The 12,348-nt window shown below is 43.5% G+C and overlaps 1 long non-coding RNA gene across 1 annotated transcript; it reads left to right on the top strand.

The window, feature by feature from the left end:
• Positions 1-2,793: 2,793 nt before the first annotated feature.
• On the top strand, positions 2,794-5,091 carry LOC310743174. The gene is made up of 2 exons (XR_014538853.1): positions 2,794-2,847; positions 4,967-5,091. It is a non-coding gene; the product is annotated as an uncharacterized lncRNA (long non-coding RNA).
• Positions 5,092-12,348: the final 7,257 nt, after the last annotated feature.

Genomic DNA, 12,348 nt, shown 5'->3' with positions numbered 1-12,348 from the left:
TTTGACAACCAACTGGTCTGCACTTCCGTTCATGATGGCGGCCAATTAAAACTGCGTCACAAATCCCGGGCATTGGTATTTATTGATATAATATGGGTTTAATAATTATCAACTGTGTGGAGACAGCAATTATTTTAAACAGAAAACTAAGGATTTTGACTTTTGGCTTGTTGGGAAAAGATTTCCTGGTTTGATTTATGATATTGGCATAGAAGCAACATTTCATTAACAACTGGAGAGACGCCAAAGAACTCTATTTATTTTTCTTCTTCTTCTTCTTCTTCTTCTTCTTCTTCTTCTTCTTCTTCTTATTATTATTATTATTATTATCCAAAATGGTAACTTTTTGAAATCTTTTTTGGGGGGATGGGGTAGGTGCCTGTTAGCTGCCTTTCCTGGCAGCTACATTAATGTTTTTAGTATTAGTGACGTCACAGAACTTGCAGTTCACTTTCAAGGTTCACAATAGTCACTGCAAAGTGAGCATCATAATCCCTAAATCCTTCTCTAGTTTGCACTTCTCATCCAAATGAGCCACCTTTCTTTTGACAAACCCAACCCACTTTCCTTTCCTGGTTGACCAACTCCAAGCTACAGGGAAGAAGAAATGGTCTTACTCTTCTCTTCTCGGTTTTGAGGAAATGCTCAGTTTGCTTCCAGTGCAAACCAATACAACAACATCAGCCATTACTAATTGACACAAAGGTGTCTGAAAGTTTGCTTTCCTCTTGCTGTCCATGTGGTCCCAGTCAATAAGGAGACATGTAGTCATCATTATAGCCAGATCAGATTAAACTACAGAGCAATCCTACAGAGTCAATTCATAGCCCGGCCGCTTCATGGGGAATTTTGTGGGTGCTCGGGCACCCAGGGCCAGTGTTGAATTTACGTATTAGCTAAGCAAGCTATAGCTCAGGGCCCCACTCTCTTGCAAGAAGATCAAACCTATCCATTCTTAAGGAAATCAGCCCTCACTGGAAAGACAGATCGTGAAGCTGAAGCTCCAGTACTTTGGCCTGGAAAAGACCCTGATGTTGGGAAAGATGGAGGGCACAAGGAGAAGGAATGACACAGGACAAGATGGTTGGACAGTGTTCTCGAAGCTAGAAACATGAGTCTGACCAAACTGCGGGAGGCAGTGGAAGACAGGAGGGCCTGGCGTGCTCTGGTCCATGGGGTCACGAAGAGTCGGACACAACTAAATGACTAAACAACAACAACATTTCCAAAATATAAGATAAATTCAATGAGTACTTTGATAAAATACATATTTTGTTACATGCAAATGGCTTTAGATACCTATTAGGTCCATAAATTACCATATAGCATACATTCGACACAAAAAACAGCAACAATTTGTTATTGACAAAGGACAGCTGGACATATAAAAGGCCCCGTTACCTTCAGTAGCTATGGGACTCATCAAATCTAAATCCGGCACTGCCCAGGACCCCCGATAGTTGGCACCTACGCCTTCAAGAGTCACACAATCATGTTACTATCCCCAGTATTGAATTCTAGATTGTAAGCGCCTTGGGGCGTGGACCTGATTTCATATGCCGAAAGGTACCATGCGAGTTGGCAGCTGTTCTCGGTCAAGGATGGTGTCCCATTTTCTGACGACACCGACGAGGCAAACTAACACATCCCTCCCTCCCTTTTTTCAGGTCTCGAGCAGCTCCTGACTTGCTTTCAACACAGTTGCGAAAGGCCTTCATCTTATTTGTCAATGTTTGGTATTAAACTAAAAAGGTATTAATCTTTCCAAATGACCTTTTCTCCTTCATTTTCTACTGGTAAATGGATGCTGCATCTTTTTGTAAGGTGCTGCAAGGCAAGACACTGCCACATTCAAACATACACTTTTATCCAGTTAATCATCATGCATTACCGACTTTCATCAATGTTCAGAGCCTTAATTCCAAGATTATTTATTTCCCTTACGCTGGTGCTCCCACTTCCTTATAGCAACCTAAGTGTGTGTGTGTGTGTATGTATGTGCACACACACACACACACACACACATGCACACACACACACACACACACACACAGAGAGCAGGATAATTAGAAAAGAAACCTATTACCCAGGCTTATAATTAGGGACTAACATATTAAATGACCTTTACCATTTACCTTAAGCCCTGGATTTCGAGAAAACCAGCAAAGTTATGAATGCCATATTAGTAATCTTTAATCTTTATTACTGCTGTGGACAGAATTTTAATGATTTTTTAAATAGGCAGCGGTCACTAGCATATCCCTATTAAAATAAAAAAAAATCTCATAAAAAATTAAATGGATTAAGACTTCAAATGTACCATCATCAAAAGTATTATCTAATTATGGAGTTCAGTGAACAGGCCAAGTGAAATGGTTGGTAATATTAGTTACTTACCACATGGGAATGATCAGGATTTATGCACAAATAGATTCTGCTGCTGTTGCAACATAGTAATTAAGAATTTGTCAGGGAAATTTGACCCTCTAGGGTAGAAATTACTTTGTAAAATAAGAATGGCAGAGCAACCAGTCTCCTTGCTGCATATAATTTAACTTGATTATTTATACATCAAAGGGAGTCAGCACTGGCTGCGGTATAATATTTAAGTAGAGGGATATTAGAGGAAGAGGCATCTAGTGAAATCTCTCTCCCCCCCTCCCCGCAACCCTCCAAATCTCCGTGAGAAAATAGAGGAAATTTTCATAAAGCATTTCATTTTGCATATAAATTGGTGCCTCGATTGTGCCTGTGAATTTACTGCTGTCAAATTTAATTTTTCTTTAATTCTTCAGGCCCCAGATGTGGAAGGCTCTGTGTGGAGGCTGCAATTTTCAATGCTTACAGGTAGCACCCCAATCGATAATGTCTCTTTATGAGAAATTACCGTTAATGTTATTGAGTATGCATTTGGCTTCATAGGATAATAAGGTAATATGAAATGCCAATTCATTCATTAGAAGGGAGCTAAGTGCTTAAATGAAATGGGTGACAGGTCTGGAGGGGGAATGAGGGAGGAAGGAGAGGAGAGAGAGAGAGAGAGAGAGAGAGAGAGAGGCCATAACAAAAGAGGTAGTCATGGGCAGGAAGTCAGGAATGGATTTCAAATGACCTAAGAACCCCTCACCCACCCCAATGATTTTAAGCCGTATATTTGCATTGGCTTTCGGTAAGCAATATGCATTTGGAGATTAAGTTGTTGGAGCGTTCACAGGTCAGGAAGCTGTTCAGGCTGAAAGTGGGATCTGATCTTTCAAAGAGGGCAGCAAAGCCTCTTGGAGCCAGGCCAGAACTGTGGGCAAGCAGATCTCATATGGGCACTCTCTGGCCTTGCAATCAATTGGTGGAACTGGCAGGGCCAGCCTTTGGCATCTCCCAGTGCTTTTTTTTCTTTTTTAAAAAAATGTTTAGAGCAGGGATATGCAACCTAAAGCCCAGGGGCCGAATCTGGCCCAATTGCCTTCTCAATCTGGCCTTGGACATTCTGGGAATCAGAGTGTTTTACCTGAGTAGAATGTGTGCTTTTATTTAAAATGCATCTCTGGGTTATTTGTGGGGCACTACAACGCAACAGTAACCACTTTCTGTAACTATCCAATCACTGAACGTCACTTTAAATTCCTTATTTGCATATGTGGACCTGAGTGAAAACTATCTACAGTATCCCCCTGCTGGCCCAGGGTGAGAACTTCAGTACATAACACTTTCCAACATTTATTTGTTAGTGTGTGATTTTCTTTTTTGTACATCTACCAAAGAATAAAATAAAATAAAACCAGGATTAAGGGGTTTCTCGGGACGGGGGGAATATGTGCTGTGTCCCATTGGTAAAGTAGCGGTGGTGCTCGCCCTTCTTCTGACAGGAAATGTTTGGGGTGGTGGTGGACAAAAATAGGAGCTTGAGGAGGGTCAGTTGAGGGGAGTCCTTGTTTTCATCTGAGGAAAGTTAGAGGGTGTGGCTGTCACTGCTGGTTCACCTCTGCTCTCTGAGCATCCGAGCAGCAACAAGAGAGAGAGGAGGCAGAACAGCATCCTTCACTTGCCTTTTCAATTTTGCACCAAATACAGACACACAGACAGAAACACACCCACACCCCACTGGGCCTAATCTGGAGGTTTCCTGTGCCTGATACAAAGACTTGGTCCAGGAAGACCTATATGCACCATTTGATGGAAAGATGCGGTCGAAACCAAACAAACAAATATGCAAATGAGCATTGCTGCAATGGAGATTTATTTGCTGGAGATGTACATTTCTACCCAGATTCAGGGTCCAGATGGCTGGGTACCAGCAGAGGCAAGAGGCAGTTTACCCCAATTTGCACTGAGAAATTCCCTTTGCTGGGTGCTATCCTTCATCCTCTGATTTCTGGAACAGGCCTTTTCCGTTGTGAAATTTGGTGCATTGTGATTTTGGGCACATGAAACAGAAGTTCCTTAAATACAAATCTCCCCCGTGCCCTTTGCATAATGCAAAATGTTAGATTTGATGCAACATGGATTTAGTATCTTTCTGCCATAAAAAAAGGTAGAGCTGTTTGGCTAGTTCCATCAACTTTTCCTCACTAACAAGAGTGCACTTGAACCTAGACTGAAGAGTTACAGAAAGGTAGCCGTGTTGGTCTGCCATAGTCAAAACAAAAAAAAAAAAAATTTCTTTCCAGTAGCACCTTAAAGACCAACTAAGTTAGTTCTTGGTATGAGCTTTCGTGTGCATGCACACTTCGTCGTGTGCATGCACACTTCGTCAGATACAGTCTGTGTATCTGACGAAGTGTGCATGCACACGAAAGCTCATACCAAGAACTAACTTAGTTGGTCTTTAAGGTGCTACTGGAAAGAAAATTTTTTTTTTGTTTGTTTTGACTAGACTGAAGAGCCGTCTTCACTAATAAATGAAGGTATTTGTGTATGAAGAAAGTATTGTTATTTATAATTCATTATACTTCTCTTTAAAAATTTACAGTCGGGGAGCAGAATCGATATCTTTTGATGCACCAATCATACACCGTTGGCTCTACAGAGAGAAAGCAAGGATGATGACTATGATTGATGATGATGTTAATAAAGGTAATGAGTTGTTACCGGGAACTGATACAGTTGTGATGGCTAAACGCAAAAGGCAGTGTCTGGGCAAGAAGATTCCTCTTAACAATTCTGGGGAGATAGTCACGTAAACAGACCTGGCTTCCCCATCTCAAGGCTAGCGACCTGTATACATGATGCATGGAAGAGTCAGCCAACGAGAGCAGGAATAGACCTGTGTGCACCTTGCGCTAAGGTGCTGGGGTTTGCATTCACTGCCTTGCTGCTATTGAACTGTAATGAACTGCAGGGTTGATCTCATTTCCTCAGAAGCCAAAGGCTGCAATCAGACAGCACTTTACTCCATTTCCCCAACGTTTTCATACCTGAGGATTTCCACTTTTTTGCGATCTTCCACATGACAATAAAAAGCCACTTCTGGAAATCTAGTGGAAGTTTAGCACCCATTTCTAGCTCAATTCCTTCTGGAGGGGGAATCTACTTGGAAAATTCCAGGACGAAATTTGGGGTGCTAAGAGAATATTATTATTATTTAGTCCCCAAATCATTACTTACGGTGGTGAGAAAAAAGTCATTCCCAGTAAGTCCCCACGAGTGGACATTAAGGAGAATTTGCACTGGGAATGACTTTTTTCTCACCACTGTAAGTAATGATTTGGGGACTAAAAAATAACAATCTTCCTAGTTGCTGAATTCTCTCCCACCTCCCTTTTTACCCGCTCCTCCCCTCTAAATTCAGAGAAAGGGGAGTCTAGGGAAATATTTGAAAAAGCACTAAATAACAGCAGCAGCAAGACCAAAATAGTTAAAGTGGAGCAATAATATTTTGTGGAAAGATGTTCCGTTCAGTTCAACTCCCATTCATCAGAAACTACCCTTGTGGTGCAATCGTATGCATGTCTGCTCAAGGAGATTTACTCACAGGTAAGTGTGTGTATAGGATTGCAGTCTTAAAAGCCTAAAGGGCGGGCGGGGGAGAGATATAATGTCAAGATCCATCCTCAGCTGCTACAAATGGATGGAGCTCCAACGTCCTTAAGCTTCATTAGGCTCCCTTGCCAGCGTAAGAGATAGCCACTTAAGGCTGGTCAAGAATGTTGAAGAAGTGTAAGGACAGGAAACGTTTTCCCAATAAAAATGTAATTTCCCACAGGAGCATTTCATTTTCATCCGACTTTTTCCAAACTCTCGGCGCAGTCAACAAAATGTCTAATGGATGTTTTGTTAGTGTTTACCAATGTTTGGTAGCTGGGAAAATGCAGCGCAGATCTTTTTTATTTTTTATTTTTTGTCAAGTGCAAATACAACTGAGGCTTTTAGGAGGTCCAAAATGGTAATTCTTTTGGGAAGGACAGGGCAGGCAGGGAGAATGAAGCCGTTCCTTTTGCTTACCTGCATAATAAACCCAAAGCTGAGCTTGTGACTTTTCCAGGGTTGGCATCGTGAGTTGGTGTGGATGGGCATTTGCTGCAGGGCCCAGTGGATCTGCTTCTCCTGTTCACAATTGCAACTTCCTTGTTCACTCAGGGCTCAGCCACACTTCCCTTGACCTCTGACAGCCAGGTCCCTGCCCTTGTACCACACCACCTATTTGGCTGCCTAGACCCAACCAAGGCCTTCCAGCTCACCCACTGACTTGGCTTGCTGCTCTGGAAGAAAGGCAGGAGGTCTCTCTCCCCCACTTCCCCCCCTCCTTACTACTATGATAGAAAGTCTGATGCTAGGGGCACTGGGAAATTATGTTACCCAGAGCTCCTGGCACCTTGCTGATATTCACAGCAGCATGAAAGGGACCCGAGAGAAGGCAATAGAATCCTTCCTTACTTTCTCTATTCTGTTGAGGCTTAAGAAGGCAAGTGGGTTGGAGGAAGAAGAGTTTTGAATGTGGGAGGGAGGCAGAGAGAGAAAAGATTTTATTTCTTCTGTGCCTCAGACGACCTGAGCCACAAAAGAGCATGCGAGGCTATAATATGGTCATCTCATACGTGAAGCAGGCATTACAATTTTGCCTTTCCAAGTCAGGAAACATGAAATCCAGTGACATCAGCACACAGAAGAGAGTGTGAGTAACAGCTGGGAAAGCATATCCCTCCCCCCACCCCTATTATCTTTTTCAACCTCCATGCGATAGAAATATCTGTGGGATTCTGGTTTGAAGAAAACACACTATAGAAGTGATTAGCCTCTTAGAAGGAGGAGGTTCTGCACAGAGGTTACATTATGTTTGCACACTGTAACATACCCATTATTTCAATCACTAGTTTGGAGGCCTTTCTGCATTACCATAATCTGAAATATAATAATAGAGTTTCTCCACCGTGTTTCTCCATCTCATTTCTCCCAAATAGAGTGACTTAAGCTAAAAGACTTTCAAAGCCCTCCCTACGGCTTGCGAGTTTGGGGGAGAATATCTATGCTGTCATCTTACTCAGGTTCGAACATATTGCTCCTGAAATGTGGGCCCTCTGCTTTTAATTCAGTTTGTCAGATTATGGAACTGAAGGAACCATTGATCCCTAAGGATAAAAATCAGCAGAAGGCTTCTTAAGAGAACAGCGCAGTGTAGTCAAAGAATGTCTGAGAAAGTCTTTTCTTTTGTAGTTTAGACGTTGAAGGTCAAAACAAAAATGTGCTACTTAGAAGTTTAGAACAGGAAGGAAAAGTGTGAGGCAGCAGGGAGATGGAAAGTGGAGGTTTAAATAAAACTCATGAAAAGAAAAAAAACTTTAATAAGGCATCGTAGTGGCTGTGCTTTGTTTTAACACACTAGCCATTTAAAACCTATCAGAAGGGATTAAATCTCTGCCGCTGAGGTTGCCTTTTGCTCTGTTGTGTGTTGGGTTATACAATTAACATTTTAATAGATTGCCATAAGGCATTCATACTTTCTCCAAGGCAGAACCATCCCTGACACTGCACAACGCCCATAGTTCTCTGGTTGCCCTACGATGGAGACAGTATTCCTCGAGTGCAACACAGAGAAGTCACCTGACATGGAATTTCTGTAGAACTCGCTAGCATTGAGGCCAGTGTTGCGTATGCAAAGGTGCAGCCTGACTACAAAACACTCGGCCTGACGATGTGACGTCATACACATGATGTCACACAAACAAAACACATGATGGGCCCCCTCAGTCTTGGGTGCCTCTGGCTCCTTTGAGAAAAAGGTGGGATATAAATGCAATAAATATTTATTTAGATGTGGGAAACAGCCTGCAAGAAGGGAACAAAGAGGGAAGAGTTAGTCTATGACAGATGCATTTGACTGAATTGTTACAAATACACATTTTTCCATGTCAGTTGTTGGAAAACATATAGCTAATCCTCCCTCCCTTCCTCACATTACAGTGGTACCTCAGGTTACATATGCTTCAGGTTACATACGCTTAAGGTTACAGACTCCGCTAACCCAAAAATATTACCTTGGGTTAAGTACTTTGCTTCAGGATGAGAACAGAAATCGTGCTCCGGCGGCGCGGCAGCACCATTAGCTAAAGTGGTGCTTCAGATTAAGAACAGTTTCAGGTTAAGTACGGACCTCCAGAACGAATTAAGTACTTAACCTGAGGTACCACTGCATAGGCAAACATTTGGGCCTTCAAGGGTGGGGTTTATTTTCATGGTGTTATTTCCTTTTGTGTACATAGTCTAAGGCTGTCTCTCAAAGGACTCAGAGAAGCTCTGTTGTGCTGTGGACATATAGGGTTTCTCCTTTAAAAGAAAGTTGAAATTGGTTTCAGAAAGAGTCCTCTTCCCGTGATACATACTTATTTCTTTTGTGCCACTGTTGCCTCAGGTCAAAAAGGGTTTTCAAACAATACCCAGAAAGTCATGTTACTCAAAAGCAAAAGGAAAGTAGGATGTGTGTACACATACCACAAACAGCACCCTTTCTTTTCAAATACCTCCAACTCCTTGGCAACATTTAGACATCTGCTCATGTGTAGGAAACCCAGAAGCAGTAGCCATAGGGCCCTGTTCCTAGTCTGCTCCTGATACTGTGTCTCCATCGCACGAAGCTGAACCCAGAGAGGCAGCGTGGTTAGAATGTTGGACTAGGACCCGGGAGACCAGGGTTCAAATCCCCAGTGGGCCACGAATCACATGGGGTCTCCTTACTCCAGTTACTGTCCCCCAGCCTAACCTACCCCACAAGGTTGTTGTGAGGATAGAATGGGGAGGGGGAGAACCACATATGCCACCTTGGAGGGAAAGTGAGATATACATGCAATCATATCAGATAAAGGAGGACACGTCTCATGAATTGCTCCTCTCAGGCACGGCTCCACCCTTGCAATGGGATGTCCCTTTCACATGCACTTGCTAGGCATGCAGCTGCTTGTTTGAAGGGTTCCCTTTCTGTGCTCATCACATGGGGAAATGTGCTCCTTGTGTGGTGTGGGGGCAATGTTGCATTGAGGACACCAGGGTTAGGATCAGTAGTGGAGACCGGCTCCTGCTGCAGTACATGTGCCCTACATGTGAGAGAGGGACACAGGTGGTGCTGTGGTCTAAACCACTGAGCCTCTTGGGCTTGATGATTGGAAGGTCGGCGGTTCGAATCCCCACGACAGAGTGAGCTCCTGTTGCTCTGTCCCAGCTCCTGCCAACCTAGCAGTTCGAAAGCACACCAGTGCAAGTAGATAAATAGGTACCTCTGTGGTGGTAAGGTAAACAGCATTTCCGTTCGCTCGGGTTTCCATCACAGTGTCCCGTTACGCCAGAAGTGGTTTAGTCATGCTGGGCACGTGGAAAGCTGTCTGTGGACAAACGCCGGCTCCCTTGGCCTGAAACCAAGACCAGTGCCCCAACCCCATAGTCGCCGTTGACTGGACTTAAGCATCCAGGGGTCCTTTACCTTTACCTTTTACCTTACATGTGAGTAAAAGTACAAATGAATAAGGCTTCTGAAAAGGCTATTTTCTGTCTCCGCTCAGAGGGCCAAGCTATGTTATGCTAGAGTTTTACATTTGTGACTGAAACATTCAACCAGTGGAGTCTAATCCATTAGGGTGGACCATCCACCCTCAGTCAACCTACCAGCCTGCCTCCTTTCCACTAGTCCAGTGGATAGCACAGATTATCAGATGCCTGATTAATACTAATGCTATTAATAATACCCTGCCCATTTGGTTGGGTTGCCCCAGCCACCAACCTCAGTCCACCCTCAACAATCCCCCACGTTAGTTTCAGTTTTGGCTGTCTCAATGCCTTAAGTCTCAGTGCTTCCCTTGTAGAACCAGACAGGGAGGATGATGAGGACAAAACTGGAATTAATAGTCTTTACCTGCCATTGGCTCTGGCGCCACCTACTGTTGACCTCCCTGACTTCTGCCCTTCCAGTCCCAATGGGCACCAGCCACCACTACTCCTGGTGTAAAAGCAGCTGATTTGGATCAGGGCCATGGTTTGAGGAGATCCAATCCCTTTATCTTGCACCGATTCCTTGGCTGAAGTCACACACACCTTCCATGCCTAATAGTTTTGGGAAGTGGGATTTGGACCAGGTCTGCAGGGCAAAAGGTTGTGCCCCTTTGCCCACTGTGCCATTGGCTCAGTCCAAACTAGTTTCTTGCACTCCCCGAGCTGCTCTTATAAGAAGAAGGTTTCATTAGGAATTCCAAGCACAAAAGTCCAAGCCAATACACAGCTTAGCCGTAATATTGCAGAAGGTGCCCTGGACAGGAAAAGCTATCTAGATCACATGGACTGAAAATTAATTCGGATCTGTCCAAAAATTGTTCTCTCTAAGGTGTCCTTGAGCCATATTAAGAGATTGCAACAGGAGCTTCCTGGTAGTTAAGGTGGTGAGTGCTCTTAAACAGGTATTTATTTGCTGTTAAACGTTAAAACTTTGGTCATTCAGGAAAACCGAAAGGGTATTTGGATCTCTCCCTAAATGTCAGGTATTTAAGTGGCTTGACTTTTATTTTCTATTTGCTCTGGTCAGTGTAAATTTCTGTGGGTTTTGCCGGCATGGGGAAGGGGATTTGGGGATGTGTAGTTCTTGGTTATTAATATTTGACTTTGTTAGTGCTTGCTGTTTACTGTGTGGCTTCTGGAAAAAGAAAGAGAAATGGGGAATATCTGCTTGCTATTTTAAAAACTTCCCTAGGACCACAAGCTGTGGTGGCTGCAGCCTTGTGTTTCCATCTTGTGCAGCCTTGGAAAACCAAACTGGTTGGGTGTTTTCATTTTTAACAATAATTCTGAATTCTGTTTCTAAACATGTCATATGTGCAGCATACGGAAAATGTTGACACAGGGTGGAATTACTTCAACTAAGTTTTATTCAAGCAAGATCCATTGGGTGGAATTCAATGTAGCATTAAGAGGATTGTTCTGTCAGTGCAAATATTTTTGCTTGTCCGGTGGGACAATCCCCTCTCTCCTCCCTTCTCACACTGTCCTGGGGGTTCTCTAACCCCCGCCCAGTTGATTTTGCAGAGGTGCAGCAGGGCACCTGCACAGGGGATCCCCATTGCACTAGCGGGAGTACTTGTACTGGCTTCTGCTAGTGGAATGGGTTAGTTGTATCTAGAGAAGTCTTGTGCTCCGACCCTGCTTTGAGAACATGATGCTGGAGTAGACAGCCCCTAAGACTGTTCTTTTGTGATTGTAAAGCATGACAGGCGATTGCAGCACAATCATATCTTTCAAAAGGCTATAGGCACCCTAGTAGTCTGTGTGTCTCACCTCCAGCATGCAATGCTCTCTGCTCAGTACATGTGTGTGTGTTTGGAAAGAGAATGTCAATACATCTGAATTTTTGAAAGAGGTATCCTTGACGCCCCTCCCTGCAGCCTGGAAATAATGCCATGAACTTCCATTGCAAATCTATGCGGTGAAATCCAAGAAACTTAATGACTATACTATTTCATTTGGCTGCTCCATGCAGTCTGAGCTCCAATCTGCATTTTAAGAATCCAATTCTGCAGGCCAGTGGGCTCTCGTGCTGGCGGAGGGAAGGTGCCCATGCAACTCCACACGCCGAATCCGACCCTCCAAAATGAAAATGACTAATGTTAAGATAAAAGCAATGGGCTAGCCCTGTGGTCCTTAATCAAAGCACCTTGACTTCAACAGGAGCTGTGCCAGGGTATGGAGTGAATAATGACTCCAGGATTTGGTCTGATGAGAATATTAATATAGTGACTCAATATCCAGGCCTGGTGCTCACAGCCGATGGTGTGTGAAATTTACTTCTATAGGAAATTGCCTTAGTTTAGGAAGATGTACAAAAATGTACCAAGCCTTGGGACGGGAGGAAATGGCTGCTGCAAGCATTGTGAAATGTTAATT

This window comes from Podarcis filfolensis, assembly GCF_964270895.1.
Source record: "Podarcis filfolensis genome assembly, chromosome: 10".
Taxonomy (NCBI): Eukaryota; Metazoa; Chordata; class Lepidosauria; order Squamata; family Lacertidae; genus Podarcis; species Podarcis filfolensis.
Note: the sequence above shows the minus strand (reverse complement) of the source record. Positions and strands in the feature narration are given on the sequence as shown.